Genomic DNA, 15688 nt, shown 5'->3' on the forward strand with positions numbered 1-15688 from the left:
ACATAGTACATGCATTAACCAGGGCAAATGGTCTGCAGTTAGTTTAGGAATTTAATCTAAAACAAAACTGGAGATTTACCCTTCTTCCTGGTTTATCAGTCTTGTTTCCTGCTGTATTCACTGTTCTTGGCTTCCCTTCCCAGCTGGGACAGATTGCTGCTGCCCTGGGAAGGTTGGATGAAAGCTGAGCCAGTTTGTGTTGCACCACTGCCTGCAGTGAGTGCTCATGGGCATTCCTGGTGCAAGTCCCTGGGAATTCCCTGGTGTTAATATCCATGCCTCCGTTTGATGGGTAGGCTCTTGCTTCCAGTGTAATTTCTCCAGCCAGGATCTTGCCTTTTTTTTTTTTTTTTTCCTAGATCACTTCTTCTGAGACTACTGATTCTCTTTGGGAACATCAATCTGTCTCTTTTTCCCAAGCTAAACAGTCTATGTGGAAAAGCACACCATGTCTTCATCCTCCAGGGTGGCTGTTCTCATGTCACAGGTCAATCCCCTGCTGCCTGGTAGCGTTCTCAGTGTAAACTGTTTTTCCCACATACCGAGGTTCTGTAGTCAAATTGATAAAATCAGATCTTTCCCAGAGATTTTTCTCTTAGAAAAATCTCAAGTTAGATTTTTCTCTTATTTTATTGTTTTGTTGGTATTTTTGCTTTCAGAAGAGCAGGTTTCTTTTTGTTGCATCATTTTACTAATTTCCAAGCGGATTGTAGCGGAGGGCAAAATTTTCGCCTGCACTTTGATGAATGAATGATAAAATATCTACACAGCCCCACTGTGTGCAGAGGGCCTGTGTCACTGTGTGACAGAAGGTTTGTTCATTTTTAGCTGAAGCATTAACTGCTTAGGCCCAGGGTCCTTGTACAATATTGATTTTTAACTTTGCAAAAAAGAGATCAGTGTTTGTATTTAAGAAAAAGGAATTGGGAAGTGCTGCATCAGAGCAGTGGAACCACAGGAGAAAGATTAATATTAGCTGCATCTGACTACTTGTTATTCTAGCTCAGCATTTCATTAACGTTGTAAGATTGTTTTGCACTTGGTTTCCCAGGGAATATGAAGCTTAATGTTGAAAGACATCTAGTCTGGCAGTTCTGCCCTCTGGAGGGCTTAGAAAGGGCTTTTCAGAGGACCTACCCCTTTCAGGGCCTCTGTTGTTGGTCCTGTGCTAATTACTCATACAAAACTTGATTTTCCTTCAGCAGACATCAAAGGAAATTTTGCTAATTTATTTTTGAGTATTTGTCCTGGAAATAGAGATGACCACTTAGAAAGTAAGAGCTTTTTGAATTTCATCAAATCAGTCCTGCATGAGGCCATCCTGAAAAAATGAGTCTTTCAATTAGAAATATGAAATGGACATACCAGAAATTATCAATATTAAACATTTATTAACTGAAGTATTCCAATATTGAAACAGTCTGATATTTCTTCTTGGGTTGCTCAGTAGATATGTGAGATTTAGCTTCAATTCCAGATAATGGATTTGACATTATAATGCGGTTAATAGTAACTACTGAAATTTTATGTTCTGGAATTCTTTAAAATCTTTTAACTTGCACTTTGTTTTCCAAAGTATTTTACCCAACAGGTTAAAATACAGCATCCATAAAGTTCTCTGAAAATGCCATAGAGTATTCTATGGCATTTATTAAAAAATAAATCTCAAAAATATGAGGAATTTGTGAAATACAGACAGATTGATATACTTGTTCTATTATTCCTATTTGCTGATATTGTTGATGTTTGTGCCCTCAATCCTTATACTGGGTCCATAATTTATCTTTGCATTAGTGCAACTTTTGCATTTCACTGTGAGTACAGTGGCCAAGTTCTTTGTGCTGCCAAAGCCTGCTAACACTGGTAGCACTTTTATATTTCTGAAGACAATGAATTGGATGATGCAGTAGGTAATCCAGTTCAGCTGGGGGCTGATCAGAATCATAACTCTGAACTACTTTAGAAGCAAAAGCATTTTCTGAAATCTGAGTGTCTCTTTTCTCTGTTAAATAGAAGGTTTATAAAATTTAATTCACAATGTACTTTAATGACTGTGTTCTTAGCTCATCTCAGAAAAATGAGGGAAGTTGAAGAAATCCATTTTATTTGGCAACATACGTAGCCCAATTTGCAAAATACTAGTATAAGGATCCTCAAATTGAATAATTTTATTTGTTTGGGAAAACAAATTTGTATCTGAATTCTGTGAAAGTATAGCAAGGACTTCCTGCTGTGCATTGATTTGGTACTTGGTGGTGGTGAGTTTTGAACCAACACTGTGTATCCTTTGTCTTCATTTCACTGGTTACTATAGACAAGATGGTGGTATTTTTAGTTTTTTTTCACAAACAATAATCAAGGTAGAGAGCTTCCTGGGTCAGGAGTTTATAACAGAAATTCCTCATCATGTATATAAATTCTGAATCCTTTAAAGAATCCAAAGTGTGAGAATGGATTGTTGCTAAGGAGTCACTGCAGTCCCTCTCCTGGGAGCCACATTTGGCTCCCTCAGTGGAAACAATGGATCAGCTCTGAGCAGCTCATCTTGGACTTCAGTCCACAGGCAGAGGAGTGAGGGCTTGTGCTTTATGGCAACCTTATTCCCAGCAGTTAAATTTCATTAAAAGTCAAGCAAATTATATTGGAGAGCTTGCTAAAATTACTGTCCAGTGTAAGCAGTTTCACTTGAAAATGTTTATATACAAGAGTGAGCTGTGTTTACTGTGTAAGTAATGGCAATTTTAAAATAAACTGGCTATTTGTGTTTTTGATTATTATTGCTTGCACTAGGCAGCATCAAGCAATTTGTGTTTCAGGTGCTGTCTTATAAAGTACATACTTTCAGGTAGTATTCTATGGTAGTCATCAATTGACCATGACCCTACAAGTTTATAAAATAAGAAACTTTCAGTTTGAAAAGCTTTTTCAGTAACTTTTTCAGCTCAGAAATTTTGATTTGAATGTCTGAGCAGGTACAGACTTTAAAGCACTTGACAATGACTAAAGAATTCAGATTTGACATGCTATTTCTAATTACTGATAGATGAAAACACACAGCAAGGGGAGCAAACTGGAAGAATTGGAAGTTAGTGCAGAATTGCAGGAGCTTGTTCTGGTTGATAGAGGTTAATAGTGGGGCAGTCTCCTGGCTGGAGTGCTGAAATGTGGATCCAGGATTAAGAGACTGGGAATGGGGAGTGGTTTGAATGCAGGGAGCTCTGCTTTGAAAGAGGAGATGAGTCCATGGAGAGCTCTTTGGGTAAAGATCATTAAGTAAAATGATCATCAGGAAAAATCTTTCTTCCTTACAGTGTTCCAGTTTGAATACTAAGGACTGGAAATACTTGGCATCAGTTTCCTAAGAACCTTTTGTCTCAACCCCTTTGAGACTGGCAAACATTAAGGGGAGCATATAAATATATTATGAAGTATTTGCATATAATATTGAGCAACCTGCATACTAAACTTTAGAAAACTAATGTAAGATATTCCTCCCTTGTTATTGCTAAAGAAAGGGCAAGAAGGGGTAAAATCATAGAGATGGGTAAAAGCAGATTCCATTCCAAGAAGGAGAGATGAGAAAAACTAGGTTTTCTTGGTCTGTGTTTTTTTATTCACAGATCAGTGGTGCCAGGAGGATCATAAACTGACAAATGTGCATTGGTATTACTGGCAAGTCCCCTTGTCCTTTGTGAGCAAAGGACACAATTTCCACAGGGACCTTCTTCCTATTTTGAGGTATCCAGAGGCTAATTGGAATCAAAAATAAATTTTACCTCATGATGAAAGATCACAGGGTTGATAAGGTCTACCACAGTTTTCTAGGCATGGAATAAGCTGGGTTTGATTGCTTAATACTTTCACTTTTTGGCCAGACGTAAAAAAAGAAAATTAAAAATTCTATAACTAAACCTCCTACTGCTCCTGTGAGTTTTCTGAAATGTTCAGTATCCAGTAATTCTCATTAATGTTTATACAGATCTTTTTCAAAAAAACACGTGAAGATCATCTATACTCTGGAATGCAACAAGCTGGAAATAAAATAGATTTTTAGCATGTTCCTTAGTAATGAGATACACTTGCTTTATCAAAATAAAGAAAGCAGAAGAATAGAGGCATGTCTAGTCTTTAAAAGAAATCATAGGCCTGCCTGATAATGAAGATCTGTTCAAGAGCAATTCATCCTTGGGAAATGATTACCTCTGTCATCCACCCAAGGTCAGTGACACGTTCAGTTAACAGCTACATCAAAGGCAGAAGCATAAATTAAAAGAATTCCATGACTCCAAGTCAGTTTGAGCATAAAATCTAAAATACCCTGCAGTTTGTAGGGTCTCCCTTAGCCTTTTCAGTTTTTGCATTAGCTTTTGTTGTATTTTCTGTGCTATTTTTTATTGTTAATAATTCTTTACCAAATTGCTTCCAGAAGAGCCCAGGAAAATCAAATCTTGGTTGTGCTCTGGTACTGCCAGGATGCTGCAGACAGTAGACAATTCTCTAGGTGCACACAGTCAGTATGTTGGTGAGCCTGGAAGTAATCCTGCTAAAATGAATTTGACTACTAATAGTTGTCACTAAGTAAAAGAGGAAATTTCTGTCCTCAAAAGCAGAACATTTCCAGTGCTGGGGGCATGGGAGCATGCACATGCCCTGGCACTCAGGCTACACAAGTAGTGCTGTCACAGCCAATATTTATATATGCATGAGGGTGGTTATTTTATTTGTGTCAAACACAGACATTTTAAAAGTTAAAATATAATTTTGAAGGATTTAAATTATGCTGTTTCATTTTGTGCCCTACTGCCCCAACAGTCAACCAGAATCCCTTATCACTCCTTTCCCTGCAGCTTGATTTAAAGGTTATAAATAATTCTCTTCAATAGGTTTTGCTTTGGAGTCCAACTTTTGAACTTTAATATACACCACTATACTACATTGTTACATTGGCAAACAGTTGACTGAGAGTAGGTAATATGATTATAAAGCTGTTTGCTCTTGCCTACTTTAATAAAAAAAAGAAAAATAACAACAGAAAATGTGACTTAAATAGGCCTGAATAGTGGTAGGGCAAGATGATTCTGTTACCACATGAGAAACCTTGTTTGGTGTCACATGGAAGTATTGGGGATGCTCTGTAGCCTCTGAAGGAAAATAAGCTGTGATGTTGTCTGAAGTTTTGCATTCCCTTCCACTTCTCTCTGTGAACCCCCCAGTCTGTCTGTTGCAGGGATGGTCTGAGGCAGAGATCACGTTGCTTTTTCTGCCTGGATGCCATGTAGAGACTCTGGATACTTGTTTGAGAACTTAATGTAATGAGAGTTAATTGCACAATACTGTCAAGGGCTTCTTCCTAGGTATAGACCCTTCCACTTTATGGAGCATGACTTGTGGGGAGTAAGGTTTTAGGTTTATTTCTTCTTTGCCTTGACTTTGCAAATTGCTGTTTTTAGAAGTTTCTTGTACTTTACAAAGAAGGTTTTATTTATTTTTTAAATTACAATGGCTGTGATGCAGGAGCAGGGAGGAAATGTAGCTATGTTAATCAAAGCTGTCAGCTCTTGTTACTGGAGCACTCTTTGTATCAATTTTTAAAGTGTTTAATAAAACATAGGGACTGTGTCTCCTCTTTCTAGTCTGTAGTCATCTGACTACACTGAAGTCAAAGGAAGGTACTTTTCATGTGCAGTGCAGTAATGAGAAGAGAATGATAGATTCTTTGCTGCTGAAGATTTCAGCATCTGGTAAGCAGTTTCTTTTTCTAGGTTGGAAAAGAAAGCAGCAGTGGGTAGTGGCCTCTGTTTAAAACTCTTGATGCACTGTTGGCAGCTTTTCCTGGCTAGCTCTCATGTAGTGGTTATCTTCCATATGAATTTTGGGTCAAATTCTAAGTAAATTTACTTCTGAAAATCAAATACAGCTCTAATTCATTTTGCTTGTGGAAGGACTGAGAGGATAATTTCATCTCTTCGTTTTATTACATATTCTGATTTTGCAATTTCATCCATGTATATGAAAAACAACTGAGAGTGCATGTTTTTTCATGAGGCCCAGAAATGCAGTGCCATCCTTTCTGAAGACTCTGAAGTCTATGTTGTGTGCTAAGTGCATCAGAAGTGCTGCTGGGTTTCCAGAGTGCAGTCATTCCTGAGGCAGACGTTGGCAGCCACATAATTAAGACAGGACGGAGTGCATGAGTTTAGCTCTGGAAACAAGAAAGAGTTTTACACTGAATTGAGATGGAAATTATGAGGGTGCATCTCAGTCAGCTCAGGCTATCCAGCTGCTGTAACTACAGGAGGGAAAGGAACTCTGCACTTCTTACTGATGAAAAATAAACTTGTTTCACTATGATTCTATAAGAAAAGACATTGAGTAAAGGCATCTCTGTAAAAGTTAATGCTGAAAGCTTTGCAGAAGGAAATAGAAAAGTGTTTACAAGAACCATTTAAAAACCTTTTAGAATGTAAAATAGTTGCAGGTCTGACAGTGGTGTGCTGACCGTTTTATTTTTTTCTTCCTTCTTTTCCAATTTATAAGATTTTCGTTGTATTTTACATCTGCAGCCTTCAGAACAAATTCTGGCAAGAGTATTCAGTGTCAGGCTTTCCCACCCCTCCTCAAATCTGTTTTCCCAGAGGCCCCACCCCTGTTGTTGATGGGCTCAGCCTTGGCCAGTGGTGGATCCATCCTGGAGCTGCAGGAATGGGCTCCACTGGGCATGGGGGAAGCTTCTGGCAGCTCCTCACAGAAGCCACCCCTGTTGCCCCCTGCTACCAAAACCTGGCCACACAAACCCAACACAGTTACCATGAGGGTGAGGGGTTTCCTCAGGACAGAGAAAAAGCCAACTGTTATGAATTCCTGTTTCTCATACAGAGAGATGCCTTGAACACTCTATAATGAAATTTTTATATGTGAGAGAGGTTGTCAACATCATCCTATATTGTTCTTTGATGTGCCCCAAAAATACTGCAGCAGAAGGTATTAAAGAATAAATCATGTGCACAGCCCCCCCAAGCACAGTTTGTCTCTTGACTCTTAACCAGTTTGTGTCAGGGTGAATTTCCTCCTTCCCTGGGCTTATCCCTTATGAATTCCCCATGGGTTTTCTGTTTGTGTCACGGGTATGTTAGTACCTTCTTGCTCAGCATTCATTATCACATTATTTCATCATTTCAGGGGGAAAAGTAAAGCAGTAACAGTCTTGTATCAATGTCCTCTACACAGTGGAAGCAAACCTCCTTTACCCTTTAGATGCAAAGAAATGCTTTGCACAGTGGTTGTGTTCAAGTATCACTGAGCTGGTAATTGTGTGAAAAACATTAGGTCCAAGTCTTTAAGTATCAGCTCTTGCCAGTCTCTAGAGATTTTGCTGTGACCTGTGAGTATATCAGATGTAAGAAAATCCAGAAGTGTGTGCATCTCAGTGCACATGACCCCCCCTACCCACACAAGTGCATTAAAAATTGAAGAGCCATTTCTTTTCAGTGCTGCTGTGGTTGGTCTGTGTTCCCCTCGCACTGGGATGAATATTAAGATCAATGATTTCCCCTCTTTCTCACTGAAAAATCCTAAACTCCGGTTCTGGATTCAGGGCTTAGGTTGAATATATTTAAATTTTAAAATTTGAATAATTAGAATTTTATCTTCTCCCTTAAAGAACCTTGTACCTTTCTAATTTTTAGTAATGGAGAAATGTAAATTAAACAGAGCTCACTCTTCAGTCTTTCTTACTGGTTTTTGTTCTTGCCTTTTCATAGATAAGATCAAGGCTCCAGCCTTGCCTAAAGGGCTGCTAATCTATTTGCTCTCGATCTTTTAAACCTCTTTCCAAGAGGCCACAATACTGACTCTAAGGTTTCTGGGTTGCTCTTTTCTTTGCTTTTCAATCCCTAAAGACTACAGGGCCTCCTGCTAAGGCAGTTATTTTTATGTTCTTTCCTGTAGTAAAAAGTGTGTTGCATTTTAACAAGACTTCTGTTTTTAAACAAATGAAGAGGTGCCCTGACCAGAGGTACTTGTACAGCACTGTAACCATTAAAATGGTTCTCTTCAGGCAAAGTGAGACACAGTAAATAAGGTCCTTATCCTGACTCTGGAATCATTAGAGTGGGAGGCTGATAAAGTACAATTGTAAATTCTGAAGGCGTGTGGGCTTTGTGGGGGTGTGTGTGTGTCTGTGTTGGATTCTTTGCTGTTTCACCTGCTGAATGTGGGCAAAGCTTTTTCCTGGCTCTGAGAGACCTGGCCCCCTCTTATCACTGAGGTGATATTTGGCATTCTTGGTCCTCTGTTTATGAATCCATCTCTTCAGCTTTTGAAATTACATGGTAAATTCTTTTTCTTTCTTCATTCTGGAGCTGCTGCCTAGCATTACTGATTTTAGAGTTTTTTTAGTTTTGCTGTAGTGCTGAGAAATTAGTTCCTTGTCTCCACATCCCAATGAAAGGAGCATAAAGAAAGAACGATTCACCGAGCATTCTGATGGAGATGGCTCTGTGCACTAGAGAAAGGTTTGCTTTTCCCTCAAAAACCTAAGGCTGAAAGCAGTGAGTAGGTGAAAATAGAGACATGTAGATAATAAAAAAAAATCTGCAGTCTGCTAAGTGATGTTTTCTTGCCAGAGATTTAGTAGTGGTACCTCTGCTACCCCTGGAAGGGGTTTGGAGTCCAGAGGCCTCTTTGTTACTGCTCATCCCTGCTAGCTGAAGATACTGGCAGTTCTGGATTGGTGGTGTAGCTGCCATACCTTATCCAAAGATGGCTACATTTCTGGAATCAGAGAAGTTACTCCCATATAAGTAACCTCTAAATGGAATTTTACAGTTTGTCAAAAAGGGTTTGGTTATTTGGAAGAAATAGCCTCTGTTTAAAACTGTCTTTCTTGTTGGAAGAGTTCCTCCTCTGGTGAAATTAGCTGGACTTGGTATGCAGGCTAATTTTCTTTTGTGAAACTTGATTTTCCTTTTATAGTTTTTAGACTTAGCTTGGAATGCATTGGCTTATACAGGTCTGTAAGAATTGCATCCACCTTTCATCCAAACTGGAGGCAGGATGTGGTTAGCATGTGCTAGCAGAACTTTGCAGTAAGTTCCAGTGCCAGAGGAACTTTCTTGAAAATGGCCACTGGACACAAAAGACCACTTTTCCATGTGCTGCTTCACAGAACTCCCCAGGGGTTGGTTACTTCTTCTGGTACTGGTTATGAGCTGTTGTACCTTGTGGTAAGCTGGTAGCTGGAAGTTGATGGAATTCCAGACCATACAGACATTTAACCATCTGCCTTGTTTGTTTTCTCTCCATTTAGCTTTGCCCAGTTCAAGTGAAACAATTTTGGAATAAGGGACTGCAGAGAGAAAAAGCCAAATATTTGTTTACTTTTTGCAAATGAAAATATTGTGCTTAGTTTACTGTAAATTTAAACCTTAGTTTTCTACCTGATTGCACATAGAAACATATGTGTGATTAGTGAAAACCAGCCTTCCAACTGTCATCCTAAACTCCTTAAATTATATTTTGGAAGTAAATGTAAATCACTCTTTTTCTGCTTGTGATGGCAGACTTTTTTGGCACTTAGAAAAGAGGCTGCATACCAAGTTTTTAAAATAGTACAGAGATAATGTTGATTAATGTGGGTTATTATGTAAGTACTGGACCAGAATTCATAACAGAATTAAAGGTGTAATAGAAATTAAACTTACATTTAATTTTAATTACAGATTACCTCATTTACTCAGTCCCCTACCACACTGCTCAATGATCATTATCATGACACAAAAAGCACCACAATATTTGTGAGCCTGCAATGTGCAGCAGTAAAATTCCTTAAAGGAACTAATTTCTAGTTTGGAGGGGCTGGCACTTGTGTAGTCAACTTAGAGTGCCTTCCATGTCACTGGACAAAGCCATACAACTTTCCCAAATGAATTAACGTTGGAATTAGATATTTCAGACCATCCTAATTTATTTGTTAAAAATTACTCTTGCTGAAAGATCCTAATCTGGGTAATTTGTTCAAATAATAAGGTATCCTTAAGTGAAATGTACCAAACAAAACATGCACTTTTTTTTCTGAGCTCATATCTTTTAATAGTTGCCATTTTCCATCAATAGAAGCTTTTATACCTTTTTGTTTCTAAATTTCTAAGCTCTGCATGGCATGTAGCTGCTTTTGCACTCAAGACACTCCTCAAGTTTCCCTTCAACAAGAGATAGATGGAGTTCTGTGCCCTTTGGCAAAGTATGTTTTCTAATAGATTTGTTGTTTTTGTGTTGCTTGAATATTCTCCAATGTATCTGCCTGATTAAAAAAATTATAAGTCCTTGCATGAGGCCTTATTCCAGCTCTGGCTGCACTGGTGCCAAGTGCATAAAGTAATTTAGCATCCATTTGTGTGCTTGGGACGTCCCTGTGTGCATGTCCAGTGATGAGGCTGAACCTTTGCTGCAAAGTCTCTGACATTGATCTCAGTGACTCCAGAACTCTTCTAAACTCCTGATTCTCAGTGTGTGCTCTTGATATGCAAATATGGCAACAGATACCTGATAACTTGATGTTTAGCACAGCCTCTGCTTCTCTCTGCTCAGCTTTCTCCATCAAATGATTTTATTGCTGAACATTTGTGTTCTACTCTACGTCAGAGCATTCTTCAGTCTATTATACAAAAGCCTTATCTGCAATGATTTTAATTTCCTTTTAAATACCAGTAATGATGCTAGTATGGAATTAAATGCCAAATTCTGCAGTGTTCATCTAAACTTAGGTTATTCTAATTCACAGTTATTTATTAGTGTCTATTAGTGATTTAAAAAAATGTTGTCTTGTGTATGTCATGTTGAATTGTTCTAGTTCTTAATGAAAATGTCCTGTGCTGTTGTTTTTTGAAAATGTACCCTTTTGAAGGGTACCCTAATTTTGAGGATGTACCCTTTTTTATCAGTCAAGCTTTCTAATGCATTTAAAGAAAAAAAAGGTGAATTCCAGGTAGCTAACTTTATTTCCCATACATCCATTTCATATGGCATTAATTTTGCCTTATTTTACTTGTTTATTAGTAAAGTCATACGTGAACCATTCCAGTATTTTGCCTGACTTGCCCAATTTATGGATATTGGTTTTGCTTGTTTTTTAAAGCTTAGCAATGTAATCTCTTTGTGACACTTTTTGCTGCTTGGCTAGCTGTCTCAAAGTTTTGGGATGCAAATTATCCAGATCTATTTCACTTCAGCATCTGTTAATTAACTTTCCCTCTCTAATAATTGTTGTAGAAAGCACTCACCCTGCAATGGCATCATCTCACTTTTTCCTGAAAACCAATACTTAGTGACTGCTTTTGTCTTTTTTTCTGTATTATTACTTCTATTAATACTTCTGCCACAAACCATGCATATATCCAGCATGTTATAAATACTGTGTTCTTTATGAAATCTCTTAGTGTCCTCTGCTGCCCATTTTTTTAATATATTTTTTTCCTTGATCAGTTATGCAATTGCTTAGTCCTGACTCATATGCGTTGCTAGGAATGGCTGTAGTTTCTTTAATTCATTATGTGTCCTTTACTACTGATCTAAATCATGTTGGTTATTTTGATTTTTTTTTAATCCAATATTACCTAATTTCTGTTTGAGTTAGGACTATCCATGAGCTTGAAACTTGTTCTTAAACAGTGCCCAACTTTATACAACCCAAATCACTTTTTCTCTGTTGACTTCTATAGTGAACAATTCACAAGTTTTTTTAAATTCAGATTTCCATAATTGCGAAGTTCATTGAAGTTTGGCTTAGTTTGCTGTCACTTCACTTTGTATGTTCTTTTGCATGGGGAGTTTTATTTTGTACACCTTGATCTTACAGTTTTGAAGAAGGGGGAGGCAAAGGCAAGAGGGTGATGTGTTCTAAATGTTCTTCCAAGAACTGAGCCATCACATTAATTTATTTTTTTAGTCTAGGATTGGTAGATCAATCTGGAATCTACGAATTTATTTGTAAGAGGACACATCTCTTAGATGAAATGTTCAAGTGCTCTCATCTGGAATAGAGATTTTGAGGTAGAACTTGATAGATTGAATACTGAAACAATACCATCCACAGATTGTGAGTTTAAGCTTGGTAAACATAATCATTCTATTATTCTCTCTCCTCACTTGAATATTTACCTGAGAAAAAACAGTTCCTTAATCATCTTGATACAAAAGGATATTTGAGGATAGCGAATTTTTGGATTGAATTTTTGTGCTCACGGTAACAGTAAAAAAGTATATGAACTGCTGGAAGTTAATCAGATGACACAGAAAATTAACTTGTATCATCTTAGGGTTATCTTTGACTTCAGAAATCACTCTTTGCCCTTAGTAGGTGGTTCAAATAAACTGTTCAAATAGACAATGAGTTAATGGAATAAATTAGGAGGGGATTAATAGTAGAGGTACTTTATTCATCAAAGAAATGTCAGAGTACTGTATATGCACCACTTCAGAAATACATTTTCCAGTTTCCATATTATTTCATATTATTTTGATATGGAATAATGGGATGAATGAAATAATAGGTGTGGTCTTGAGTGGATTAGGCATATCCATTTATAATCCATTTTTATTCCTCATAAAGTTTGGGTAACTTGATTTTATTAAAGTCAGTTAAATATGGGTCAAATAGGAGTCTCATATCTGGGAGATCCATACCACTGACTAATGAAATGGGCATATATAGGCTATAAATTCTTTCAAAGAGTAAAATAAATTATGGAAAATTTTCGTAAATTAATTTTCTGTAAGTGAAGGGGCACTAAACATCTGCAGGGAAGGCTGGACCTACAATATTGGTGTGATAAGTAGCATTTCTGAGAAGATCTTTTGAGTCATTTCAAGTGTTACAATAATTTTTCCTTCCTATGAAAAGGCTTTGGATTGTGCCTTTAGTAAATTAAACCACCATAAAATGAGAAATTAATTTAAAACCGTGTTGATTCAGAAATAATTAAATATGTCAACACTTACATCTAGTACACTCAAGGTCTGTAAGTGAATACATATTGTACTTAGGCTGTCCTGAATGTTTACATATTAAATGCACTGCAGTATAATAGTTTTAAATGTCTTTAAATGCAAACTGCTGCTGCAGTTTGATTGCTGATTTGAGATAATACTTCACTTGTGTTTGGAAAAATTAATTCCTCTGGGGAAATCAATATTTGTCCTGTCAGATTCCATACCTTGGTTTGTTGGGGGACAGGATGGCCTCTGGGGAAATGCTGATTGTTCATCTGCATTAGCAAGATCTGTTTGTGGAATAAAGGATTGCTCAGTCCAGATCCCTCTGTCCTTCTGGGGTGGGTAAATTCTACACTGTGAACTTGAGAAAGTAAAAGCTCTGCCTCCTGCTGCCATGACTTGTTTCCTCTGCAGCAGTGATGTTTGACTGTGTGTGTGTTCAGTAGGGATGGGGAATACCAGTGTGTGGGAAGGACAGAGGGCATTTCAAATACCTGGAGGAATGTTAGTGAGGTTCCTCTCCAGCTCAGAAATAATGACAAGCCATGCAATGGAACTGCCTTGTTTTCCTTTCTTGTTCAGTGGGTGTAGGCATATATGTACTTGTGCAGCAAATGTGCATAAAATAAATGACACACTGCTCTGATTTGTCTTCAGAATTCTCCCATGAGTATGATGCTCTGAAGAATACATCACACATATTTCTTCTCTCTATAAATACCTTTGTTTCAAACTTACCAAGCCATTCTCTATGGACATGTAGAAATTGCAGGATAAAAAAAATACCCAGCCCAGTAAACAAAGTCACTTATTCACCTGAGTAGGCACGAGGTAGGCAAAAGCAGGATCCCTCCTTCCAGAAGGTGAATCTCCTACAAAATGGGGTCACTGCACTGTTTTCCCCATGCACAGAACTAAGGTGTTCACCAGGGGGAATGAGGCTGCTCCCCACAGTGCTTTGGGTTTGAAATCACGTTTCAAGGGATGCAATTCCTTCAGGGATTTCTTGTGAGATCCTGTGACTTCATCTGAGATTCTTTATTCCAAATTGCTGATTCCACAGAGTAGCTGTTATCAGGAATGCAGTGAGCCCCCAAAGCCCCCTTGCCTGCTTTAAAAGTGCAAATGTCCAGGGTGCAGGTGCAAACTGAGAGGCTGCACCTGAGCAAATTTAGAGCTGCAGTATCCTGTGCTGTACATTCTGAAGAGATGGAAATCAAAGTCCTTTGTAAAACTAATAATTTTGAATAAAATATTCAGCTGCAGGAATATGGATTAGCCATTGCCATGACAACTGGTACACATTCTTCAGTTAAACAATGAATTACAGAGTATTAGTCCTACACCTTAAAAGAGCAAGGCCCAACATTTCATTCTTTAAGGTTAACCTAAGTGAGTCACAGCTTGGAATATCTATGTGGAACTGGGACAGTTGCTGTGTAACTGTTGAATTCCTCTTTCCATCCAACAAGTTGAAGGGAATAATACATATCTAACATAAGAATCTGCTGCTCCATAAGGCTTGTGCTGTTTTTGGTGGAAACCTAAGGATTGTTTTCTTTAGTTTTCATTCATAATCTACATTTTTCCCCCTCCATATTGAAGAATATTGTTTCTGGGGTTGGTTGTGGAATGTCCATCCCTGGAGATCCAGCAGGCCAAAGCCATGGTTGAAATGATCAAGTGTTTGCCACAGTCTCACTGTTGTCCTGAGGTTGGAGTTGACACTTGTAGGTCTCCCTTCCAGCCAACATTTTCTATATAGTATAGGAGTTCTAACAGAACGAGCTACTCCTTCTCTCTTCACCTTCAATTTTCTGATCTTCTGATGCTGGGGGAAGAGGAAAATGCACAATTTAGCTGGTTACTGTCAGAAAGAGAAAATAGCTAAGTCAAGTTTGAGGGCAAGGCGTTTTGTTTATTACTTTATTTTGGCCAATTTATCTCTTTAAGTTTTTTTAAAAGGTGAAAGTTTTTAATTTCATACCACTTTGGCATTGGAAAACTCAAATTTGCTAGCAAGATATGACATCTGTGTTTGATATTTTGAGGTTTTTACAAGTCATACCCTTGAAATGCATGGAGATTTCCATAGTGATTTTGTAGCAGTGTTTGTGTATTTGTTGCTGTTTACTGAAATTTGGTTACTTGGCAATTAAGTATTTCAATAGAGAGAAAAGTGAGAAAGCTTTCTTTGGAATTATTTTTGTTTTTTTCAAAAAGCTCATAAGGTGAGAAATGTATGTCCATTATATTAGTTGTGTGATTAAATTATAGGTTGTTTGGTTTTTTTTCTTTTTTTCCTTTTCCTTTTGCTAAGAAATTTTAGATCATTTATAAGATTTCTAGTTTCTGGATAACTTTTTAACATTTCAAGAAGCCAGAGTACTTCAGTACATTCTCGCAGATTTTTAATAAACTTTTTCTAAATTAGTGAAAGAAAATTAGAAAATTTCCAGGGAAATCCCTTGCTAGGTATCACATCTGTCAATTCATGTCAAGCTGGAGTAATTTTCATCAGCTTCAATCCTCAGTTTTGTTCAAAACTCAATTGTAGTATTTGCTAAAGACAAATACAATTATTTTAGAGCATATCTCAATTTTGATCAAGTACCAAATATTTTACTGTTGAAACTGTAATGTCCCAACTTATATCAACAATGAGCTAGTTAAATAAAAAGCTAAAAAAATTTCTGAA

The 15688-nt window shown here is 37.5% G+C and overlaps 1 protein-coding gene across 2 annotated transcripts in view; it reads left to right on the plus strand.

The window, feature by feature from the left end:
- The window catches only part of FHIT (fragile histidine triad diadenosine triphosphatase), a 457578-nt gene that overhangs the window by 37301 nt on the left and 404589 nt on the right, over positions 1 to 15688 (plus strand). The gene's annotated exons all lie outside the window — the stretch shown is intronic.

The sequence above is a fragment of the Agelaius tricolor genome, unplaced genomic scaffold (genome assembly GCF_023055355.1).
Source record: "Agelaius tricolor isolate 1412-34295 unplaced genomic scaffold, bAgeTri1.0.p SCAF_14, whole genome shotgun sequence".
In the NCBI taxonomy this organism is placed as follows: domain Eukaryota; kingdom Metazoa; phylum Chordata; class Aves; order Passeriformes; family Icteridae; genus Agelaius; species Agelaius tricolor.